The 25,647-nt window shown below is 48.8% G+C and overlaps 1 protein-coding gene across 1 annotated transcript in view; it reads left to right on the plus strand.

The window, feature by feature from the left end:
• Positions 1 to 1,173: 1,173 nt before the first annotated feature.
• ehf (ets homologous factor) overlaps positions 1,174 to 25,647 on the plus strand; it is a 91,654-nt gene continuing 67,180 nt past the window's right edge. The window contains exon 1 of the mRNA XM_078547851.1: positions 1,174 to 1,389. The gene's annotated coding sequence lies outside the window, so the exon portion shown is untranslated. The remainder of the gene's footprint in view (positions 1,390 to 25,647) is intronic.

Here is a 25,647-nt window from a genome sequence, read left to right on the forward strand (position 1 = left end):
AAGGAGAGATAAATGCTGTCCAATGAGCTGGGAGAACCGTCCAAAGTGAAAGAAATGCTAAGATTTGCTATCCAATGAGCTGGGAGTGCTGCCCAAGGAAAGAGAACTGTTGTCCAATCAGCTAGGAGTGCTGTCCAATGAGCTGGGAGTGCTGCCCAATGAGCTGGGAGTACTATCCAAGGAAAGAGAAGTGCTGCCCAATGAGCTGGGAGTGCTGTTCAAACTCTTCATTCGTCCTCAGAAGAAAAATTCAATGTTTCCTCGTTTTTTTCATTGACTTTTTTTACGGGTGTTTATCATGTAAAGACACACGGCAGCACTAACACAAGGGACTGGTGTTGGACTGATCATGCCCAAATGTTTGCTCAGGTCTATTTCTTCACTGACAATATAGTGCACAGAGAACAATGTAGTCCCAGGTGAGGGCAGCACTAGCTTGGGCTGTGAGAGGGACGAACATGGAACACATGAAGGAAGGCCAATCAGATGTGATGCTGGAGTCTTGACCCAGCCGGCAAGGGGTCAGCACTATCGGGAAGCAATGGCAAAGGGGGCCATTGACAGAAAAAATAAAAGAACAGAAAGATCCCAGTATCAAAGTACCTGTATGGATCTTGCTTACCATGGCCACTCATATCATATGGGAATGACAGGGGGAAAGGGGTGTGCGAGAGTGCAGGGGTAGTGGAAAGCAGGACCGGAGCTGTTTACCCATTCTCTTTTACCCTTCCCTATTTGAGGTTCCCAGTTCACAGCAGGAAATGTACTTTTGATTAGAAAACAGACGCCTATTTATTTCTCAATGCAAACAGGCCAACCAGTAGGACGGGTTTTACTGTTGATACAGGGGACTGGTTAACAATTAACCATTTGTAGGGTTGCCACTGTAAAGATTTGAACAGTTAAATCACTCCAAATACACCTCAGGCACAGCCAGCAAATCCCTTTCATTTTAATCACCTATTTGCCGCACAGATATATATTTATTGAAGACACTTCCCTCCAGCTGAGCTCAGTCAATGAGCTCAAGAGGCTCGGCGTCCTGTATACAGTGAGCATGTCCTGAACAGCAACTGCACTGTTTGTGTCTCATAGTAGTCAAATGTTTATGTAAAACACTGCAAATGCAAATTAACAAGCTCTTTTCTGTTTATAACTACAGCCAATCAAATAAAAGGAAACCAAGTTAGGGGAAGCTCCTCATGAGTGTCACAGTCATCCACTGGCCTCTGAATTATTTTAATCTACTTCTGGCTCCTTCTTCATAGAGAACCAGGATTAACTTGATTTCTCAAACCACCTCTCGCTCAGTTTTAAGGGAGTTTCTGCATCCGTCATCTTACCCATTGCTCTGGGCACACTTGAAGGGAAGATCTGGACCTGCATCAGGTAAGCTCTGTAACTTGCTAATATGGTTTTATCGGCCCCTGCTTTTAGTTATGCCTGGCCTGATGTTAAAACAGAAAATGCTGGAAGTACTCAGCAGATCAGACAGTATCTGGGGAGAGAGAAACAGTTAATGTTTCAGGTCAATGCCCTTTCATCAGGACTGATGTATTATTTGCTAGAGAGGGATGTGCCAGTATTTTTGATAATGCAGTACAGTCAAAAAAACCATTTCAAATATTAAACACTTATATAAGAATAAAAGTTGGCTGAAAAACTGGTGAAGGAAATTTCTATGGGCTTCTCAGATCAGTACAGTTAGAGATAATTGTGTGTGGGTCATGGTGGGTCCTCGGCTGCTGGATCTCTGTCAAGCTCCAGTCTAGAAAGTTGACCTTTCATGGGTGTGGAATGTAGATGGTGAAGAGAGACACTCTGGGGCTTGGTTAATTAAACGTTGGAGGGGCATTCAGGGAGACACCTGAATATCTTCTCAGATAATTTTTAAAAATTTGTTCATGGGATGTGGGCATCACTGGCCAGCATTTATTGCCCATCCCTAATTGCCCTTGAGAGCTGACTTGGCTTTAAATGGCATGCTGGGCCATTTTGGTGGGCATTTTTAAGAGTCAATCATATTGCTATGGGTCTGGAGTCACATGTAGACCAGACCAGGTAAGGACGGCAGATTTCCTTCTTTAAAGGACATTAGTGAACCAGATGTGTTTTTACAACAATCGACAATGGTTTCATGGTCATCATCAGGCTTTTAATTTCAGATTTTTATTTTATTGAATTCAAATTCGCCATCTGCTGTGGTGGTATTCGGACCCAGGTCCCTGGAGCATTACCCTGGTTATCTGGAGTAATAGTCTGGTGACAATACCAATTATAATTAAATAGGTACTATCAAGTCTATGCTAGAGTGAGGGTAGGTGAAAGGGATCTGTTTGAAGAGTCAAGTGGATTTTCTTATTGCCCCTTCCTGCACATGCTTACCTGTCCCAGAAGGTAAACAAAGGTTAAGTTTTAAAGCCAAACTAACTGCATTGGTGTTTGTTGACTCTTGAGCCAATATCAGTGTAAGGAAATAATGTTTGAGGATGGGTTTCCAGCATGCATCATTAAAGGCATTGCATATGGACAGATGGAGCGCTGGAGAAGGTTTATCTTGTTTCCCAGACCACTTAATTTCTCCCCATGCTGCCTAGCAACCAAAAACAGTTGAGAAGAAATTGGTATTTGACAAGAGAACAGATGTTGTGAATTATGGAAGAACGATTGTTCAAAGAGCTAATATCTGACTTCTACCTCTCCTTTCAAAATGCTGCAGATTACATTATACCACCGCCATCTCTCACCACTGCGCTCCCTCCCCCACTGCCCGCACAATTACTGCCAATTTGGCTGATCAAGCTCAGTGCAGTCAGACACTAAAAACTGTGACCTCCCTACCATGCCAAGTTCTTACTCTGGCCGGTTGCAGGAGTCATAACCTGAAGAAGGGACCAACATCACGACTGCGATTATTTAATCTACTGCATGTAACAATTGGTGTTCGAGTAACTGGGTCCAGGACATGATAGCATTTGCTATCAGGCAATGAGGTGGGGAACAATGACAGTGAAGCTGGCCTCACGGAACTGGATCCGGAGACTCGAGCCCTGATTTTAATATTAGCCACTATAGGCAGGATGTGACTGGCAAGTTCGAGTTGTCGGTTTTGTACCCAGTCCAGTTTTACTCTCAATTGAGTCCCTTTGAGAGCAAAGTCAGGCATGGCATATAATCCACCCAACCCAAACCCTAACCCAGACAGGTATCAGTGTATAGCTGGCATCAAAGAACCTGTGGTCCTACTTTCCATGTCTTGGAGTTCATGGTTTATCCTGTTTTACATGGTTTTAATGCATCATGAGCTGAAATCTCACTAAGAACATTTTCCTTCTCTCAATGCAAAAGATAAAAAACTGATAATGAACCAAACAAAAAGTCAGTCAATTGTCAGGTTGCTGTGCATTGAATGGCCAGGTCACCTTTACCATTGATAGGCCCTTGGCACAGTGGCAAACCCACAATCCAGAAGGACAAGAGCAGCAGACACATGGGAGCACCACCACCTGCAAGTCCCCTCCAAGTCACTCACCATCCTGACTTAGAAATATATCACTGTTCCTTCACTGTCTCTGGGTCAAAATCCTGGAACTCCCTCCGTAACAGCACTGTAGGTGTACCTACACCACAGGGACTACACCGGTTCAAGAAGGCAGCTCACCGCCACCTTCTCAAGGGCAGATAGGAATGGGCAATAAATGCTGACCCAGCCAGTGACGCCCACATTCCGTGAAAGATTGAAAAAAAACATTTGCACTCTCCTTCTTTCCCACCACGCTTCTGTGGATTAGCAACAGCAAACCCTTCCTCCCAGATCTGAGCGGGTGTGGAGAGGGTCTGTGGTAAATCAGAACATTGGCAAATATTACACTGAGACTATTCTTATTTCATCAGCTCAGGGAATGCTCTAACTGCACATCAACTCTTTCCAGTCTCTGCATTTGATTTACCCCTGTGTAGTTTTTAGAAAGTCTGCCAATTTGTTTTACAGTCCCAGCTGCACCCCTTTAAGAGCTGCTAACATATTCGATGATCTGTTCCCCCACCCCACCTGCTACTCTCCCTTCAAGTGTCAACTGAGATTCAATGGTCACACTTTCATCTGAGTCCTACTACAGCAACATGAGCACAGAATCCAGACCGACACTACCGAGGATGTGCTGCACATTCAGAGGTGCCACCTTTTCTTTTTACTTTCATGGGCTGTGGCCATCACTGGCAAGACCAGCATTTGTTGCCCATCCCTGATTGTCCTTGAACTGAGTGGCTTGCTAGGCAATTCCAGACGACAGTTAAGAGTCAACCACGTTGCTGTGGGTCTGGAGTCACATGTAGGCCAGACCAGATAAGGCTTGCAGATTTCCTTCCCTAAAGGGCATTAATGAATCAGATGGGTTTTTACAACAATCGACAATAGCTTCTTGTTACCATTACTGAGGCTAGTTTTCAAATCCAGATTTTTTTCCCCACCCTTTTAAATTTATTAATTTAAATTCCACCAGCTGCTATGGTGGGATTTGAACCCTGTGTCCAGACCTCTGGACTATTAGTCCAATGGCATTATCTCTACGTCACCATCTCCCCCATATCTTTTATCTTTTGGATAAGATATTAAACTGAGGCCCCCTCTGCCCTCTCAGGTGGTCGTAAAAATCCCAAGGCACTAATTGAAGAGCAAGGGATTTCTCCCCAATATGCTGGCCAATATTTAATCCCAATACAAAGCAGATCATTTGGCAATGTATCTCATTGTTGTCTGCAGGAGTTTGTAGTGTGCAAATTGATGGCAGAGTTTCCTATTTGACAACAGCACTGACACTTCAAAAGTACTTCATTGGCTGTTCAGTGTTTGGGACCGATAATCATTCTCAAACAGAAATCATTGGAAAGACTCACCAGGTCAGGCAGCTCTGAGCAAGAGAAATGACAGGTTGGCCTTGTCAGGGATGAAGGGGTTACCACGTGACCCCTCGACTCCTGTCGAACTCATCTGAGTGCGGCAGTATTGACCACACACTTTGCATTTCCTCTAACAATTTCAGAAATTCACGTAAAACGGATGCAACAATTTAAAAAGTTTAAGGGAAAAACAATAAGCACTAGATCGATTAAAGGTGTACAGTTTTGAAGTGGAATCGTTTCCTGGTAGATTCACCACACCCATACCCTCACTCACAAATTCGCACAGAGTGGCATTGAGTTAAAGTGTGGGAGGGGCGTGGTTTGGCAAGGGAGGCAGAGGGGCAGTGGCATGTGTTCGAAAGGGAGTAGCACAGTGCACTTTGGGGGGACATTATCTGCTGTTGCTGTCGATGACACTCACAAATAGAAGTGTGACACGATGATAGCCAGGTCCATCTTGCACGTTCTGATCCCATCTCAAGCCAAACATTTAACAGAGGCAAACTGATATCAGATTTAGGCCATGCATGTACTGGGCAGGCCAGGAAGTCAGGCTGAAGATGTTCGCTTGCACGTTTGTATCATGACTTTGGAAAACTGGCTGTATGATAAACCCCAGACCCATCCCAGCTGAAACAATGACCCTTGAACCCAGCCTATGAGAGACTGAGCTCTTCTGATTCACCCCACGTGACATGATCATCCCAGACCCATCGCACATGACAAAATGATCCCTAGAGCTGCCCTATGTGACAGGACAGTCCCTAAACCTGCTCTATGTGACAGGACTGACCCTAGACCTTCCCTATGTGACAGGACAGTCCCCAAACCTGCCCTATGTGACAGGACAGTCCCCAAACCTGCCCTATGTGATAGAACAGACCCTAGACCTTCCCATTGTGACAAGACAGACCCTAGACCTTCCCATTGTGACAAGACAGACCCTAGACCTTCCCTGTGTGACAAGACAGACCCTAGACCTGCCCAATGTGACAGGACAGACCCTAAGACTTTCCCTATGTGACGGGACAGACCCTAGACCTGCCCATGTGACACCACGATTGTCAGGAATTCACTGACCCATTAGATGTATTTGAAAACATGGTTTTCAGTACATGTAAAGGAGGAGCACCTGTTAACACAGTGTACTGTATTAGGAGAGGGTGGAAGTGACCCCTCTCTAAGCCTGATGACCCCAACACCCACCCATCAAGGTTAAAGTGAAGTAAACAAATATTTGTGTTCACTCATCCTAGAAGACCCTGTTCTGTGGTATCAAATGGTATTGACTCTCATGCAGCTTTTTCTGTCTTATAATCCACATAAAGAATGGAGGTGTAAATAATAAATGAATGTTTCACTGTCTACAACCACTCCCTTTGTCCTTTTTGGAAATGTGAGTACAGCTACTGTAATTACACTGTTAAATAGCTTCACTTAACACCTCATCACTCACCAATACAAGAACTGACACAGTGGCCAGGATTTTACTCAGCCTGAATGAGCAGGGTAGGAGACAGGGGGGACAGAAAATTGGGACGGACATGCTTGCATGGAACTCTGACATCATGACATTGGTTCCGAATTTTGCAAGTAGCAGGAAACATGGCGGATGGACTTACTGTTGCAACATGGCAGGACATTAATTGAGCTTGTTTAGAAGATAGTGACTGGGATTTTCTGTGTCCGCTGATGTCATGCGGATTCGGTGGCGTGAGTGGACAATACAGCACGATTGGTTTCATGACTTTGTGAAACCAGTTTGCGATTGTAAGTTCAGCCCAACAATGGTGGGCCATGTTCCCCACCATCAGACGTCAGGAACCTCTGTAATAAATCTGCATATCATCACAAGGCCAGCCCGCCAGAATCATCCCCCCACCCTGCCCAACACTGGATCGTCTGCCCACGGCAGCGGGAAAACACACTGACATGACATGTTTCACAACTCTATATATAAGGTGTGCGCTTGGTGGTCTGCACTTCACTCAGGACTTCAAGGTTTGTTTTCCTACCTGGCTTCAGGCAGCACTCGCAGTCATCAGCGCCAGGCTTCACAGGCAGCACCACAACATTTTTAGGGGGGGCTCACAGGCAGGTCTCTACCTACCAGACCAGCCATATGTGGGTGGCTTTTCATTGGCTGCAGGGCAAGGCCTTGCTTGGGTAAGGGGGAGGAATGGCCTCAGGCAAGAGAAGAAGCTGCAGAGCGAGGGCTGTACTGGGGGAAGGAGGGTATCCCAGGGTGTGTGCGAGGGGCACATGTTAATCTGTGCAAGTGGCCTCAAGATGGTGAGGGCTGAGGAGGCAGTCTCCAGAGGAGGTGATGCCAGATGTGAGGGTATGTGTGTGTGAGAATGGGTGGTGATGTCCCTTGAGCTGGCAGTGAGTGAGATGCCAGTGAATGTGTGATGGGCTTGAGTGTGTGAGTTTAGAGTGATGAGGTGGTTGCCTTATCCTGGCTGCACGGATGAGATCATTTACCCTCAATCCGCACTGGATGGCCAACCTCTCCTGCGCAGCATCGGTACTGATCACCACTGCCATCACCTACCAAGCCGGAATGGTAATGTTGCTGCCCCTCCTGCGGCCAGAGCGGGGGTACAGGATATCACCTCGGGCCACTATGGCATCCAAAAGGCGCTCGAGGGCTGCAGTCTTCTTGTCCTTCGAGGCCATGTCGTCTCTGCTGCAGTCCTGGGCTGGAAGCAACGAGCGCGGCTGCACTTTAAATGTGATGCCTGGCGTGATGAAGTGGCAAAGTGACGGCACGGCAGGCGAATTGGAGCCCACCCGCAAAAGAAACGACGGGTATCCGGGGAATGCATAATTAATACGGCGGCTTTGGGAAGATAAGGTGTGGAAAGCCGCCATTGTAGCCAGTGGGTAAAGCACTTAGTGAAAATCTGGGATGAATCCGCCCAATGACTCTGAATTTACACGCAATTTAATGGAATTTAATGGGCTTTTGTACTTCGCGAACAGTGCACAAGAATCACAGGTCTTCAGAGCTCTGACTGGTTAAAGGGGGCAGGAATGAGGCGAAGTCTCAGTGCTGCCTCTGGCAGCCATTTTGAAAGTATCTATTGGCTCATAGGGGAAGAGTGTGGTGTGGAGGCCACTGCAGCCAGTGATGTGTAAGAGTGGGAGCTGCTGCATTGGAAGATGGTCCTGTGAGGGTGGCATCAACAGTGCTGGGGTGGGCAACCTGCAAGGGGTACAGAGGGGCAGTGGCACCTGTTTAAAAGGCAGTAGCCATGGGAAGTTCTGGGGGAGGCCGACTGTAAGGTAGTGCATGGGGGAGAGGGTGGTGACCAACTGGATGGGATTGATCCACCCAGTCTTCGTGGCCTCCCACTTAGAGGAGGAATGGTGCAGAGGGAGGGAGGACCAGTCTCTGGGTGGGCATGTCAGAGAAGTGCACAGAGGAAAGTTACAAGAAATTGCAGCCCAAAGAAGGGCCTACCCTCAGGAGGCAGTGTACCAGGCACACCAAAATATCTACAGGTCGACGAGCACCAATGCCAGTGAAGACACTCAAGGGAGGCCATCACCGACTTCTGTGCCATGCTGCAGGATGAGCTGAGTCATGTGGGGTTTGGTAGACACCCAATGCCAGTGTCCCTGAAGGTCACTGTGACAAGCAGCTTCGAGGGAGCTGGATTTTTTCTGGGATCCACTAGGATAAGTGTGGGATCTTGCAGGCAGTGGCCTATCGATGTATCAAGGAGGTGATCAAAGCCATGTTCGAGAGGGCAGGTCACCATGTGCACTACTGAACTGACTTAGACATTCAGCTGGAAAAGGCAGTTGGCTTTGAGGCCATTCCTGGATTCTCCCAGGAATCAGGTGTCATTTATAGCAGGCTTCAAGTGGCCATCAAGGCTCCCAATGACCAGCCAGTGGCCTTCACCAACAGGAAGGACTTTCATTCCATCAACTTACAACTAGTCTGCACCCATCAAAAGCTGATCCTTCAGGTATGTGCATGGTCCCCAGGCGGCAGCCATGGTGGCTACACATTAAGGCAGTGCCAGGTGCCACAGCTGTTCCTGTCCCCCGCTCACCTTCAATACTGGATTCTTAATGAGAAGGGCTACACATTGAAGACATGGCTACTGATGCCTGTAAGGAACCCTCAAACTGCAGCAGAGGAAAGGTACAATCCGGGGTCTCGCTCTCACATCCACACATGTGATCATCAAGCAGGCCATTGGGCTTCTGAAGATACGATTCAGGTGCCTAGAATAATCTGGCGCAGCCCTTCAGTGTGCCCCAGTGAGGGTATCACATATTGTGGGGGTCTGCTGTGCTCTATGCAATCTAGCACTGCAGAGGGGGAAGGCCTTAAGTAATGAGGACATCATTGATCACCACTCCTCCAGCACCGAGAAAGATGTGGAAGATGCTGCTGAGCAGGATGAAGAAGCCCTTGCATCACAGGCAAGGGGCACTGAGAGATGCTCAAGGGAGGCTCAGGACAATCTCGGACACACCCAGTTCCTATGGCCCTCATGCCCTTTCACCATCAGTGCAATAAAGATTAACCTCTTAGTCTAATGACACTTGGAGCTACTGTGACAGAAGAGGGGAAAGAACAATACAGAGAGGAAGAAATAAAAGAGAAAATAAGGGAAAGAGAGATAGAGGAAAGAGAAAAGGAAAGAAAGTAGTGATGAAAAGTAAATGTCATGTGAGGCATGTGTAACACGGTTGATCTTTTCTAACTATTTTATCTGAGATCATTTTAGCCAGCGTATCTTAACCCACTCCCACATGGTAAATTCCCAGCTCCTCAAACCTTATAAGATTGTCTATCAGCAGAAAGACTAAGGGCGGAGTTTTAAGCCCCTGTCACGGCAAGGGCGGGGCTGCAAAATGCAGTGAGCTGTTCAAAAGTCCATCAGTTGGACAGGCTGTAAAATTCCACCCAAAGTTTGAAGCAGCCCATTACCTCCCAGCATTGGGTGGAATTGCCCGTGGCCGCTGGCGTCGGGTATGTTCAGTGGCGTCAGCAGACAACATGGCAAAAAGGCCAAGAATCGATTTCATGACGTCGTGAAACCGGTTTGCAATCATCCGCTCAGCCCATCGGCGGAGGGTTACGCTTCCCATCATCAAACATCGGGAACCTCATTGTAATACACCTGGATATCATTCTAGGACCAGCCCACTGAAATTGGCACCCCCCCCCTCCTTGCTGGATCGTCCGCCCACGTTGGTGTGATCGCACACCAAAGAGTTTCACAACAGCACATAAAAGGCCAGCACTTTGAAGGGGACTCAAGGTGAGTGCACAGTAAGGTTGCGGAGCGCTTGCAAGGGATACCTGTTGGACATCAAGGTTGAGGTGCATTGGGGCGAGGGGGCAAAGGCTGCCCTGCAGTTGAGGTAACTTGAGGGGGGTGGTAGCAAAGACTGCCCTGAGGTTGAAGGAAGCACAAAAGCACATGCGGAGTGGTGGAGAGGTGGGGGTGGGGGTGGGCGAGGAAGGCAGTCATGCATTAGGGACACCTTGTATAAAGTGACCATTCCTCTGCAACTGAGACAGTTCAAACGCAGCCACATTGATATGATTGGAGTTGGGTCTCTAGCTTATCTGCCCATTCAAGCAACATAGAGGCATGAAAGTGTCACCAGGTGCTCCAGAGCTTTTCACCCCTTGACCACAGATTGCAAACTAATGAACGTTTTAGTGGACAGCAGAACAGTTGGACGACTGAGCATGTTGTACAATCTCCTTGCTAAAGTTGGCCGTGGAGCAGCCACTGGTGGAGGTGCTCACAGCCCCTCACAATGTCATCATCCCGGTTTGGACCAGTCTCCCCCATGGTTCAAGCTAACAGTGCACCTTGCAGTGTGGGTTAGGAGAATGTCTGCACCTGAGCTGAGAGCACAGCATGCAGTCCAGTGGGCAAAGCTGCTGCCAATCGGTCAGGTGGAGTGGGGCGGAGGTGGGTGAGGTTTCGGGCAGACGTGCAGCGCACTAAACACTGGCCATCCAAGTGGTGGCCAGCACTCTCCAGGATACGTTAAGGTTTCAGACTTAACCAAGGGATGTTCTTAGTATACCCAAGCTAACCCACCCATCTCTTTCTTTCAGCCTGCAGGAGGAGTACATCAGGATCACGGAGCCTGGTGAACTAGCTGTATGCCCCATGGCTTACAGAGAGCGAGGACGATGGAGAAGAGAATGACTGAGGTGCCTGGCTGGGCAGAGAGAGGAGCAGCACCCTCTGGAAGAGGCTGGGGGCTCCTGCACACGCCATGGAAGAGCCACAGTGAGTCATCGCTGGTCGGTGCCTAGCTAGACCCAGAGTTTACAGACACTGCCTTTCATTCCTGCAGATGACTGAGAACCAGTGTGGCTGAAGACTGTGCATGTCTAGGGAACTGGTCAGTCACATCTGCCAGCTACTGCAGGATTTGGTGCCACGGGGACATGAAGGGCATCCACTGCCAGTGGCTGTGAAAGTGACCGCGGTGCCCAATTTCTACACCAGTGGCTCCTTTCAGGGCTCCACAGGTGACCCCTGTGGGATATCACAAGCCTCCACCCACAAAAACATCCATGAGGTCACGGATGCCATCTTCGTGAGGGCACAAAACTCTCTGCATTTTGCCTGGGACCAGGAGAGCCAAGATGCAAAAGTGATTGGATTTGCCCAGATCTCAGGTTTCCCACAGGTGCAGGGTGCGATCAACAGCACTTACGTGGTGCTCAGATATCTGTCGCAAAAGCGGTGAACTATGTCAACCGCAAGGGCTTCAATTCATTGAATGTGCAGTTGGTGTGTGACCACCACAAACGCATCCTGCAGGTCTGCGCATGGTTTCCAGGGAGTGCCCATGAATCCTACATTCTCAGTCGGTCACAGAGCCCTGACATTTTCCAGGGTCCACAGAAGCTGCAGGGTTGGCTCCTTGGGAATAAGGGCTACCTGCAGAGACCGTAGCTGATGACACCCATTCAGGAGCCTCAGACTGCAGCAGAGCGAAGGTATAATGAGGCTCATGCAGCAGCTCGCAACTTGGTGGAGAGAATCATCGGGATGTTTGAAATAAGGCTCCGGTGCTTGAACTGGTCTGGTGGAGCCCTGCAATACAGTCCACAGAGGGTGTCACGCATCATCATCGTCTGCTGCGCCCTTTACAACCTGGCACTGCAACAGGGTGAGGAGCTGGCTGAGGAAGAGATGGAGGAGCTGGAGGTCTCCTCCGATGAGGAGGACATCGATAGTGATGAGGGTGAGGAGGTCCTCGAAGGTGATAATAACAGCGATGAAGCCCTTGCACTGGCCAGGCGCACTCAGGAGGCCCTCATAGCTGCCAGATTTATGGAGGTTAATGACAGCATGCAGTGAGGTGACCCCATTGTCCCTCACATTATATCTATGAACGTTTGACTCCAGTCTGGCTTAGGACAGCGCAAATACCCTCTATGATAATGCTCCTGTCATGGAGATGCAGTGGAGGCCCTGATAGTCATTCAATTCCAGGAGGATGATGGCGACATGGGGTGAGGACACTCCGTAGATCTTCACATAGCCTCTGAGAATGTCTGACTCCTCTCTAGTTGAGGGCAGCTCACTTGCGCTCTGTGATCAGGGTCAACTCATGGAGATGCAGCCGTGAAACTTTAAAAGCCTCTGATCCTTTGTTTGCCTTCAGCACCTGATCCCTTCAGCAGCTGGTGTACAGTGTCACTGGTCACAAATGCTGAAGAGATGGGGACCAGCCCCACCTTAAAGGTGCTGAGAGCACACAGAGAGAATGATGGAACTCTGTGACAGCTGCCCACTACATTCTGGCAGCAATGACAAGCACCATCGAGGTGCAGATATCAGTAATGTGTCCAGGGAGTGTGAGGCTGGACCATCACTTTGGTCTGAAGGCTGAACAGAGCTCAGGGAAGAGGCCCTGGACTGAGACACCTGCCTTTTATCTGTGCAGAAAGGTTTCACATCTGAGTAACACAAACACTGCTCATCAGAACAAGGGGCCATAGGCAGGGAGACATTCTTAGGAGTTTATTTACAATAGTGAACAGAATGTACAAGTGATTAACACCTGTGCCCAGGCCGTGCAAATACTTTTACTTAACTTTCTAACCCTGCCACTAGTTCTTGGTGCTCCCTGGACATCCACAGCAGAGGTGGAAGCAGCCTACTGACTGATACTCCCTGTCTGTGACAACCTCGACGGGCGTCCTCTGCTTCCACCTCTGCCCGGCCTGCTTTCAGGGTCCTGCTGTGTGGCAGTGGCACCCTCCTTGACCTGTGGAGCTGGAGCTGCTGGCTTCACAAGAAGAGGGGGTTTGGATGGGCCGGACACTCCAGGAGTCATGTGAGTGGATGGCCCCGGGGTGTGCACCTGCTGATCCTCCTCCCTATGGGTGCCCGAGGGCTCCTGGCTGACTCCTTGAGGAGAAGGGGCAGCTGGAGTGAGAGCGAACTGCTCAGCGCCCCCCTCGCGTTAACACTGTTGGAGGCCAACTATGGCATCAATTAAGCCTGCGCAGCAGTGCAGGAGTGACATTTGAGGACTCTGGGTGTATACTCGATGGAGTTTAGAAGGATGAGGGGGAATCTGATTGAAACTTACAGAATACTGAAAGGCCTGGATAGAGTGGACGTGGGGAAGATGTTTCCATTAGTAGGAGAGACTAGGACCCGAGGGCACAGCCTCAGAATAAAGGGAAGACCTTTGAGAACAGAGATGAGGAGAAACTTCTTTAGCCAGAGAGTGGTGAATCTATGGAATTCATTGCCACAGAAGGCTGTGGAGGCCAGGTCATTGAGTGTTTTTAAGACAGAGATAGATAGGTTCTTGATTGGTAAGGGGATCGAAGGTTATGGGGAGAAGGTAGGAGAATGGGGTTGAGAAACTTATCAGCCATGATTGAATGGCGGAGCAGGCTCGATGGGCCGAATGGCCTAATTTCTGCTCCTATGTCTTAAGGTCTTATGGTCCTGGACCAAGGTCTCCATGGCGGTCGCTATCCTACCACTGTTGACCTCGGTGCATTGCAATGCCGTGCTATCTGAGCCTGAAGGCAGATGGACTCCTCCATCGTGCCTTGCAATCTGAGGAGTGCAGCGGACATCCCTTCCTGATGTTCCTGTGCTTGCCTTCGCAGCTTCAGCAGCTGTGACATGACCGAGTCCAGAGGCTTGTCACCTAACTTGGACTCAGCAAATTTCTGGCCTCCAGTGCCGGACATCTGGGAAGTCCTTGCCTCCGCCTGCTGTGGATCAGAAAGTGCAATGTGCTCACCAGATTGTGATCCCGAGGTTACTCTAAGGCTAGGTCTCCCAAGGCGTGTGTCTCTGCGCTGGTGGATGGTGTGGGTGAGCGCTGTGATGGGAATTCAGGGAGGGTGCCTTCAAATTCTTCTTTGGAAGTTTCTTCGGAGCTTGATTGGAGGCTCTGGGTCATGGACTCTGTCGGCTGTTTCCCAGATGCGCCTGCGAAAGCAATGGGAGATAATTAGTGCATGGCAGTGGCCTGTGAAAGAGGACACATCACTCACAGTATGGTTATCTGATGGATGTTGCACTGCTGGATCCTCACTTGGTAGATCAGCGCTGACCTCACCGTCAGCACAGGACCGGTCTCAGTCAGCACCAGCCAGCTGGATGGCTCTGTTATCAACGTCTGTGAGGGCCTTGATTTCGGGCATTCCTCCACCAGTGTGTGACCTCTCCCTCTTGTTGTGTACCAGCTTGCCCTGCATAAATAGAGATGGAGAGGGTGTAAGCAGGATCCCTGCTGGACCAGATGATAAGTATGCCTGGCATGTGTGGTGGTGCGTGGTCCCATGGATGGGATGAGGACAATGACGGTGTGTGTGAGAGAGTGAACGGTGATGTCCCTCGTACCGACAGTGAGTGAGAGCCCTGTGGATGTGTGATGGGTTTGCGAGTGTGTGAGTTGAGAGTGATGAGAAGAGTGACTTACCCTGGCAGAGCAGAGGAGATCATTCATCCTCTTGTGGCACTGAGTGGCTGTCCTCTTTTGTAGGGCATTGGCACTCAACACCACTGCCACCTCCTCCCAAGCCAGATTGGTGATGTTGCTGCTCATCCTGCTGCCAGAGCAGAGGTAGAGGACATCACAGCGAGCCTCCACTGCATCTAACAGGCGTTCAAGGGATGCGTCATTGAACCTGGGGGCTGCAGTCATTTTGCCCTTCGGGGCCATGTCTCTTTCCAGCAGCCATGGGCTGGAGACACTGAGATGTGTGCACATGGCTGCACTTTAAATATGGCGCCCAGCATGATGAAGCGGTGAGGGGATGGTGTGGTGGGTGAATGAGAGCCCGCCCACCATGGAAACGGGCGTTTCCTGGGGATGCATGATTGATGCATCAATGCGGCTGGCAGGTACAACGTACTTTTACCCGTCCTCTACCGCACTGAGTGCAAACCTGGGACTATTCTGCCCATTGATTCAGTGAGCTCAGGACTGTTGCAGCACCACAAGTGGTAGGCATGAGAATTGCGGCAAGGCTGAAAGGAATTCAGGACAATTGGCCTGAATTTTCATGGAGGCAGAAGGGCTCTGCACCTTACCTAAGGAAGATTACTACCAACTACTGCACCAAGCTACAGGATATCCCGAGTCCAGGAGTCCTACCCATTTCTGACATCTCTTTTCGCCCGAGTTGAGGGGGAGGGAGAGGGGGCAGGATGCAATTCACACATATGGGAGACCTCAACCCAGCAGGGCCAGGTGAACTCAGTTGTCAGAAAAAAGACTCCGCTTTTGCTGGAGCAAGGTCTGTTTCCCGTAGCGTGTGACTTATGACTGTTAAGAGTAGGTGTGAATATGCATAAAAGGTGGATCAGGTCTGTGGCACTGTCAAGCTGTTGGGTTATTTAAATCCCCTGTTGTTTTAAATTTTGGAAAAGAAACAGCCTGCAGACAGGCAATTGAAAAGAAATTGGTGCTTGCGATTTCAATTTTGTTTGTTGACGTAAGCCTGAGGGTTATCATTATCGTATTAGCGCTGCTTGACTCTTCCACATCTGTCATTATCACAGTGGGAGTGGGGGGTGGGGTCTGTAAATTCACAGTTTGGTTATCAGCTCCAGAAGGTTATTAGCTATCTTTGATGTGTAGCTATGAATACAAATGTTAGTTTTTCTAAAGGTTTAGGCACTTGAGGGGATGTAAATGTATTGAATTGCCTTTCATCAATCAGAGTGCTTTTTTTAATATAGTGAAGTATCTAATAGATACTTAGAACTTTATATTACTTCACCTCAGCATGGCTCTTGATATCTACCCGTGGTGGACATTGGGAAAGTTGGCATGGAGGGTGAAAGGGCAAAGTGTGGTGGTTGGTAGCCATGAGTTGGCACTAAGTTGGCATAGGGGCTATAAGGGGCAATGGGGGGTGGGTAGAGTGGCATAGGTTGGCATGGAGGGCATGGTGGTTGGTGGAGGCATGAGGTGGCATGAGTTGTCATTGATGGGTCATGGGGAATGTGTGGGGGTTGATGGGGTGTGAGGGGTGAGGGCTAGAGCGCTTTACTGTTTCTATTATTACTGGGATGAAGGCCCAGAGCACTGAGGTGGGCCTTTTTAAGTAGCCCGCCTTGGCACTCGGCAGCCCCCGTAGCTGCCTCCGGACTGTTTCGAGGGGCGCGGGCCCAACTCCAGCATGCACCCCTGGAGCAAAAACCCAGTGATCTGGGGCAGTTTCTCCCGAGTCGGGTTCACATTTCTGACTCGGCGGTGAAAATTCTGGGGCACTGGTGTTTCCGGATTTCGGAGTGCCGGTCCAGCGAGGTGACAGAATGGCGTTCCTGGGGAGGTTTCATACGGGATGTGGGACAAATGTTAAAAATACAGGATAATCCCATAAAATACGAGACAGTTGGTCACCCTGCCCAGTGCCTTCCCTCTGGCATGTTGGCAGCAGCCTCCTCGGGGGTCTTTAGTGAAGCCTCAGGGGTCTTTAGTGAAGCCTCAGGGGTCTTCAGCACTGTCCTGAGGCAATCCTGAAGAATAAGACAGCACTGCATACAGGCCTGACAGGCCTTTAAACTTAAGGCCTTTCGGTCAGGTGGCGCCTGAGATCCTTGCCTGCCTCTGCTCATCCATTGGACGGACCTCGTGCCTCAAGACCCTTAGTTGACTGTCCACCACCCTGACCAGGGCTGTACATTCAGCCACAGTAGAAAGCTTTTTAATACAAAATATTCAGAATTAGAACCTGAGAACCGAATGCAGGGTCTGTTCCTGTGACAAGGGTGTGTGCAAAATGTAATTGTACCTCTTCAGCATTTTAGATCATCATGTCATTGGGAAGAGTGGAGTGTTCCTTGGTGTAATGTGCATTAAGAATGCCCATGAACTAAACCTAGCTCTCGAGTAGTTAGTTCCACAGGATAGATAAGAGATAAGATGGGGCTGAACCAGCATCCTGCAAACAATCAAAGCTAAAGTGAAATTCCATTAGTTGCTGATATTCATTACTGATTTGCCAATTCTAATCATTTGGATTCAGCTGGAGGCCATTGTCAAGATCATCTGTTGGGCTAAAGCTTCTGATTAGACAGTGTGCGGTGTGTTTGACTATAAACTGACACTGAAGCCTAGCTTTTAAGTAAAGGCAAACATACACCGAAAGGCAGCCTGATTTTTAGAAAAAGAATATTAAACAGGTTGGGAGGCAAAAGGCTATGAAAGTCAGGGGACTGGAAAGAAAGGACATAATGCCCTGAGCTGTAGGACAGAACAGAGGAGTTATCTGGTTCCATTGAAGGAAGACAGCCCATTGCAGTGCGAGAGTGTCAATTATTCATTATTTTTTAATGTAATGGGTAGTTTTGCCAATTGAACTTACTGCCCCTCATCATACTTCCTGTACCATCTTTTCACCTTACATTGAAGTACATTAGATACAGCACATTACATAGCACAGTAACAAGCCTTTCAACCCAACTGGTCTAAGTGGTGCATGTAAATCACACATGCCCCTCCCAATTGATTTTACTCTCCCTCTCTAGCCCTGAATTCCTGTTCCCTTTTCCTCAAGTCACTTACTGAATCATTTCACCTAATGTTAACTTGGCCAGTCATCAATGAGATTGAAGAAATATACTGTTCCCTGTCCTTTTGCTGTAGAATTTCCTATCCATTATCACAGTATTCCCCATTCTGTTCCAACAATATTCCCTATCCATTATTGTAGTGCTCCCTAGCCATTTTTGCAGTACCCCCTATCTTTTTATTGTGGTATTCCCTATCCTATAATTGCAGTGTTCTCCCTCCTATGGCAGCAGTATTCCTTTCCCATTGTTGCATCTTTCACTATCCCATTACTGCAGTGCTCCCTATACTGTTGCTGCAGTATTCCCTGTCCTGTTGCCGCATTATTCCTTATCGTGTTGCTGCAGTATTCCCTATACTGTTACCACAGTATTCCCTATCCTGTTGCTGCAGTATTGCCTGTCCTGTTGCCGCTTTATTCCCTATCCTGTTGCTGCAGAATTCCCTGTCCTGCTGCCGCAGTATTGCCTATCCTGTTGCAGCAGTATTCCCTATCCTGTTGCCGCAGTATTCCCTTCCTGTTGCTGCAGAATTCCCTGTCCTGTTGCTGCAGTATTCCCTGTCCTGTTGCCGCATTATTCCCGATCCTGTTGCTGCAGAATTCCCTGTCCTCTTGCCGCAGTATTCCCTGTAATGAAGCCGCAGTATTGCCTAACCTGTTGCAGCAGTATTCCCTATCCTGTTGCCGCAGAATTCCTTGTCCTGTTGCTACAGTATTCCCTATCCTGTTGCAGGTGTATTCCCTGTCCTCTTGCTGCAGTATTCCCTATCCTGTTGTCGCAGTATTCCCTATCCTGTTGCTGCAGTATTCCCTATCCTGTTGCCGCAGTGTTCACTTTCATGTTGTCGCAGTGTTCCCTGTGCTGTTGCTGCAGTATTCCCTGTCCTCTTGCTGCAGTATTCCCTATCCTGTTGCTGCAGTATTCCCTATCCTGTTGCGGCAGTATTCCCTGTCCTGTTGCCGCATTATTCCCTATCCTGTTGCTGTAGAATTCCCTGACCTGTTGCCGCAGTATTCCCTGTAATGATGCCGCAGTATTGCCTATCCTTTTGCAGCAGTATTCCCTATCCTTTTGCTGCAGTATTCCCTTCCTGTTGCCACAGAATTCCCTGTCCTGTGGCTGCAGTATTTCCTATCCTGTTGCAGGTGTATTCCCTATCCTGTTGCCGCAGAATTCCCTATACTGTTACCGCAGTATTCCCTATCCTGTTGCGGCAGTATTCCCTGTGCTGTTGCTGCAGTATTCCCAATCCTGTTGCGGCAGTATTCCCTATCCTGTTGCCGCAGTGTTCACTTTCATGTTGCCGCAGTATTCCCTGTGCAGTTGCTGCAGTATTCCTTATTCTGTTGCTGCAGTATTCCCTATACTGTTGCCACAGTATTCCCTAACCTGTTGCTGCAGTATTCCCTGTCCTGTTGCCACATTATTCCCTATCCTGTTGCTGCAGAATTCCCTGTCCTGTTGCTGCAGTATTCCCTTCCTGCTGCCGCAGAATTCCCTGTCCTGTTGCTACAGTATTCCCTATCCTGTTGCAGGTGTATTCCCTATCCTGTTGCCACAGTATTCCCTAGCCAGTTGCTGCAGTATTCCTTATCGTGTTGCTGCAGTATTCCCTATATTATTGCCACAGTATTCCCTATCCTGTTGCTGCAGTATTCCTTATCGTGTTGCTGCAGTATTCCCTGTCCTGTTGCTGCAGTATTCCTTATCGTATTGCTGCAGTATTCCCTATACTGTTGCCACAGTATTCCCTGTCCTGTTGCTGCAGTATTCCTCATCGTGTTGCTGCAGAATTCCCTGTCCTGTTGCCGCAGTATTCCCTGTAATGATGCCGCAGTATTGCCTATCTTTTTGCAGCAGTATTCCCTATCCTGTTGCCGCAGTATTCCCTTCCTGTTGCCGCAGAATTCCCTATCCTGTTGCCACAGTGTTCCCTATCCTGTTGCTGCAGAATTCCTTGTCCTGTTGCTACAGTATTCCATATCCTGTTGCGGCAGTATTCCCTGTCCTCTTGCTGCAGTATTCCCTATCCTGTTGTCGCAGTATTCCCTATCCTGTTGCTGCAGTGTTCACTTTCATGTTGTCGCAGTGTTCCCTGTGCTGTTGCTGCAGTATTCCCTGTCCTCTTGCTGCAGTATTCCCTATCCTGTTGCCGCATTATTCCCTATCCTGTTGCTGCAGAATTCCCTGACCTGTTGCCGCAGTATTCCCTGTAATGATGCCGCAGTATTGCCTATCCTTTTGCAGCAGTATTCCCTATCCTTTTGCCGCAGTATTCCCTTCCTGTTGCCACGGAATTCCCTGTCCTGTGGCTGCAGTATTTCCTACCCTGTTGCAGGTGTATTCCCTATCCTGTTGCCGCAAAATTCCCTATACTGTTACCGCAGTATTCCCTATCCTGTTGCGGCAGTATTCCCTGTGCTGTTGCTGCAGTATTCCCAATCCTGTTGCGGCAGTATTCCCTATCCTGTTGCCGCAGTGTTCACTTTCATGTTGCCGCAGTATTCCCTGTGCAGTTGCTGCAGTATTCCTTATCCTGTTGCTGCAGTATTCCCTATATTGTTGCCACAGTATTCCCTAACCTGTTGCTGCAGTATTCCCTGTCCTGTTGCCACATTATTCCCTATCCTGTTGCTGCAGAATTCCCTGTCCTGTTGCCGCAGTATTCCCTTCCTGCTGCCGCAGAATTCCCTGTCCTGTTGCTACAGTATTCCCTATCCTGTTGCCGCAGTATTCCCTATCCTGTTGCCGCAGTATTCCCTATCCTGTTGCGGCAGTATTCCCTGTCCTCTTGCTGCAGTATTCCCTATCCCGTTGCAGCAGTATTCCATGTCCTGTTGCTGCAGTATTCCCTATCCTGTTGCCACAGTATTCCCTATCCTGTTGCTGTAGTATTCCTTATCGTGTTGCTGCAGTATTCCCTATATTATTGCCACAGTATTCCCTATCCTGTTGCTGCAGTATTCCTTATCGTGTTGCTGCAGTATTCCCTGTCCTGTTGCTGCAGTATTCCTTATCGTGTTGCTGCAGTATTCCCTATACTGTTGCCACAGTATTCCCTATCCTGTTGCTGCAGTATTCCTCATCGTGTTGCTGCAGAATTCGCTGTCCTGTTGCCGCAGTATTCCCTGTAATGATGCCGCAGTATTGCCTATCTTTTTGCAGCAGTATTCCCTATCCTGTTGCCGCAGTATTCCCTTCCTGTTGCCACAGAATTCCCTATCCTGTTGCCACAGTATTCCCAATCCTGTTGCGGCAGTATTCCCTGTCCTGTTGCCGCAGAATTCCCAATCCTGTTGCTGCTGTACTCCCTATAGTGTTGCCACAGTATTCCCTATCCTGTTGCTGCAGTAATCCCTTTCCTGTTGCTGCATTATTCCTATCCTGTAGCTGCAGAATTCCCTGTACTGTTGCTGCAGTATTCCCTGTAATGTTGCCGCCGTATTCCCTATCTTGTTGCTGCAGTATTCCCTATCCTGTTGCCACAGTATTCCCTTCCTGTTGCCGCAGAATTCCCTATCCTGTTGCTGCAGTATTCGCTTCCTGTTGCCGCAGAATTCCCTGTCCTGTTGCTGCAGTATTCCCTATCCTGTTGCAGGAGCATTCCCTATCCTGTTGCTGCAGTATTCCCTGTCCTATTGCTGCAGAATTCCCTGTCCTGTTGCCGCAGTATTACCTTCCTGTTGCCGCAGCATTCCCTATCTTGTTGCCGCAGTACTCCCTGTCATTTTGCTGAAGTATTCCCTATCCTGTTGCCATACTATTCCCTGGCCTGTTGCGGCAGTATTTCCTACCTTGTTGCCGCAGTATTCCCTATCTTGTTGCCACAGTACTCCCTGTCATTTTGCTGCAATATTCCCTATCCTGTGGCCGCAGTATTCCCTATCCTGTTGATGGTGTATTTCCTGGCCTGATGCCGCAGTATTCCCTATCCTGTTACTGCAGTATTCCCTATCTTGTTGCCAAAGAATGCCCTGTCCTGTTGCCACAGTATTCCCTATCCTGTTGCCACAGTATTCCCTTCCTGTTGCCGCAGAATTCCCTATCCTGTTGCTGCAGTATTCGCTTCCTGTTGCCGCAGAATTCCCTGTCCTGTTGCTGCAGTATTCCCTATCCTGTTGCAGGAGCATTCCCTATCCTGTTGCTGCAGTATTCCCTGTCCTATTGCTGCAGAATTCCCTGTCCTGTTGCCGCAGTATTACCTTCCTGTTGCCGCAGCATTCCCTATCTTGTTGCCGCAGTACTCCCTGTCATTTTGCTGAAGTATTCCCTATCCTGTTGCCATACTATTCCCTGGCCTGTTGCGGCAGTATTTCCTACCTTGTTGCCGCAGTATTCCCTATCTTGTTGCCACAGTACTCCCTGTCATTTTGCTGCAATATTCCCTATCCTGTGGCCGCAGTATTCCCTATCCTGTTGATGGTGTATTTCCTGGCCTGATGCCGCAGTATTCCCTATCCTGTTACTGCAGTATTCCCTATCTTGTTGCCAAAGAATGCCCTATCCTGTTGCAACAGTATTCCCTATCCTGTTGTGCAGTATTCCCTATCCTGTTGTGCAGTATTCCCTATCCTGATTCTGCAGCTTTCCGTATTGTGTTGCCGCAGTACTCCCTGTCATTTTGCTGCAGAATTCCCTGTCCTGTTGCCGCAGTGCTCCCTGTCCTGTTGCTGCAGTATTCCCTGTCCTGTTGCTGCAGAATTCCCTATCCTGTTGCTGCAGTATTCCCTATCATATTGCTGTGGTATTCCCCGTCCTGTTGCTGCAGTATTCCCCGTTCTTTTGCTGCAGTATTCCCCGTCCTGTTGCTGCAGTATTCCCCGTTCTTTTGCTGCAGTATTCCCCATCCTGTTGCCGCAGTATTCCATAATTTTTTTGCCGCAGAGTTGCCTATCCTTTGGTTGCAGTATTCACTGTCGTATTCCCACAGAATTCCCTGTCCTGTTGCCGCAGTATTCCCCATCCTGTTGCTGCAGTATTCCCTGTCCTGTTGCTGCAGTATTCCCTGTCCTGTTGCCGCAGTATTCCATGATTTTTTGCCGCAGAGTTGCCTATCCTGTGGTTGCAGTATTCACTGTCATATTCCCGCAGAATTCTCTGTCCTGTTGCTGCAGTATTCCCTATCATATTGCCATGGTATTCCCAGTCCTGTTGCTGCAGTATTCCCTGTCCTGTTGCCGCAGTATTCCCTTCCAGTTGCCGCAGAATTCCCTGTCCTGTTGCTGCAGTATTCATTATTCTGTTGCCACAGTACTCCATATCCTGTTGCCGCAGTATTCCCTATCCTGTTTTCCTATCCTGAATTTCCTATCCTGTTGCTGCAGTATTCAGTGTCCTGTTGCTGCAGTTTTCCCTTTCCTGTTGCCGCAGCGTTCCCTATACTTTTGCCGCATTATTCACTTTCCTGTTACCTCAGTATTCCCTATATTGTTGCCGCAGTATTAGCTATTGTGTTTTTGCAGTATTCCCTATCCTGTTGCCGCAGCATTCCCTGTCATTTTGCTGCAGCATTCCCTATCCTGTTGCCGTAGTATTCCCTGGCCTGTTGCGGCAGTATTTCCTACCTTGTTGCTGCAGTATTCCCTATCTTGTTGCCACAGTACTCTCTGTTATTTTGCTGCAATATTCCCTATCCTGTGGCCGCAGTATTCCCTATCCTGTTGCTGCAGTGTTCCCTATCCTGTTGATGGAGTATTTCCTGGCCTGATGCCGCAGTATTCCCTATCCTGTTACTGCAGTATTCCCTATCTTGTTGCCAAAGAATGCCCTATCCTGTTGCAACAGTATTCCCTATCCTGTTGTGCAGTATTCCCTATCCTGATGCTGCAGCTTTCCGTATTGTGTTGCCACAGTACTCCCTGTCATTTTGCTGCAGAATTCCCTATCCTGTTATCACAGTGTTCCCCATCCTGTTACTGCAGTGTTCCCCATCCTGTTGCTGCAGTATTCCCTGTCCTGTTGCCGCAGTATTCCCTGTCCTGTTGCCGCAGGATTCCCCGTCCTGTTACCACAGTATTCCCTGTCCTGTTGCTGCAGTATTCCCCATCCTGTTGCTGCAGTATTCCCTGTCCTGTTGCTGCAGAATTCCCTATTATATTGCCGCAGTATTCCCCGTCCTGTTGCTGCAGTATTCCCTGTTCTTTTGCTGCAGTATTCCCCGTCCTGTTGCTGCAGTATTCCCTGTCATATTGCCGCAGTATTCCCCATCCTGTTGCTGCAGTATTCCCTGTTCTTTTGCTGCAGTATTCCCCGTCCTGTTCCTGCAGTATTCCCTGACCTTTTGCTGTACTATTCCCCATCCTGTTGCTGCAGTATTCCCTGTTCTTTTGCTGCAGTATTCCCTGTCCTGTTGCTGCAGTATTCCCTGTCCTGTTGCTGCAGTATTCCCTGTGCTGTTGCCGCAGTATTCCCCGTCCAGTTGCCGCGGTATGCTCTGTCCTTTTGCCGCAGGATTCCCTATCTTGTTGCCGCAGAATGCCCTATCTTGTTACTGCAGTATTCACTGTCCTGTTGCCGCAGTATTCCATGATTTTTTGCCGAAGAGTTGCCTATCCTGTGGTTGCAGTATTCACTGTCGTATTCCCGCAGAATTCCCTATCTTGTTGCCGCAGAATTCCCTATCCTGTTGCTGCAGTATTCACTGTCCTGTTGCCGCAGTATTCCCTATCTTGTTGCTGCAGTATTTCCTATCCTGTTGCTGCAGTATTCCCTATCCTGTTGCTGCAGTATTCCCTATCCTGTTGCAGTACTTTTCCCTGTCCTGTTGCTGCAGTATTCCCTATCCTGTTGCCGCAGTATTCCCTTCCTGCTGCCGCAGAATTCCCTGTCCTGTTGCTGCAGTATTCCCTATCCTGTTGCAGGTGTATTCCCTATATTGTTGCCCCAGTATTCCCTATGCTGTTGCTGCATTATTCCCTCTCCTGTTGCCGCAGTATTCCCTTCCTTTTGCCGTAGAATTCCCTGTCCTGTTGCTGCAGTATTCCCTATCCTGTTGCAGGTGTTTTCCCTATCCTGTTGCTGCAGTATTCCCTGTCCTGTTGCTGCAATGTTCCCGATCATGTTGCCACAGTATTCCCTGTCCTGTTGCTGCAGAATTCTATGTCCGGTCGCCGCAGAATTCCCTATACTGTTGCCATAGTATTCTCTGTCCTGTTGCCGCCGTATTCCCTGTCCTATTGCTGCAGTATTCCCTATATTGTTGCCGCAGTATTAGCTATTGTGTTTTTGCAGTATTCCCTAACCTGTTGCCGCAGCATTCCCTATCTTGTTGCCGCAGCACTCCCTGTCATTTTGCTGCAGTATTCCCTTTCCTGTTGCCGTACTATTCCCCGGCCTGTTGCGGCAGTATTTCCTACCTTGTTGCCGCAGTATTCCCTATCTTGTTGCCACAACACTCCCTGTCATTTTGCTGCAGTATTCCCTATCCTGTTGCCGTAGTATTCCCTATCCTTTTGCCGCAGTATCAACTATCCTGTTGCCGCAGTATTCCCTGTCCTGTTGCCACAGTATTCCCTACGCTGTTCCTGAAGTATACCCTGTCCTTTTGCTGCAGTATTCCCGATCCTGTTTCAGCAGTATTCCCTGTCCCGTTGCTGCAGTATTTCCTGTACTGTTGCCGCAGTGTTCCCTAATCTGTTCCTGCAGTATTCCTTATTCTCTTGCTGCAGTTTTCCCTGTCCTG

Source organism: Cetorhinus maximus, chromosome 9, assembly GCF_964194155.1.
Source record: "Cetorhinus maximus chromosome 9, sCetMax3.hap1.1, whole genome shotgun sequence".
Lineage (NCBI taxonomy): Eukaryota > Metazoa > Chordata > Chondrichthyes > Lamniformes > Cetorhinidae > Cetorhinus > Cetorhinus maximus.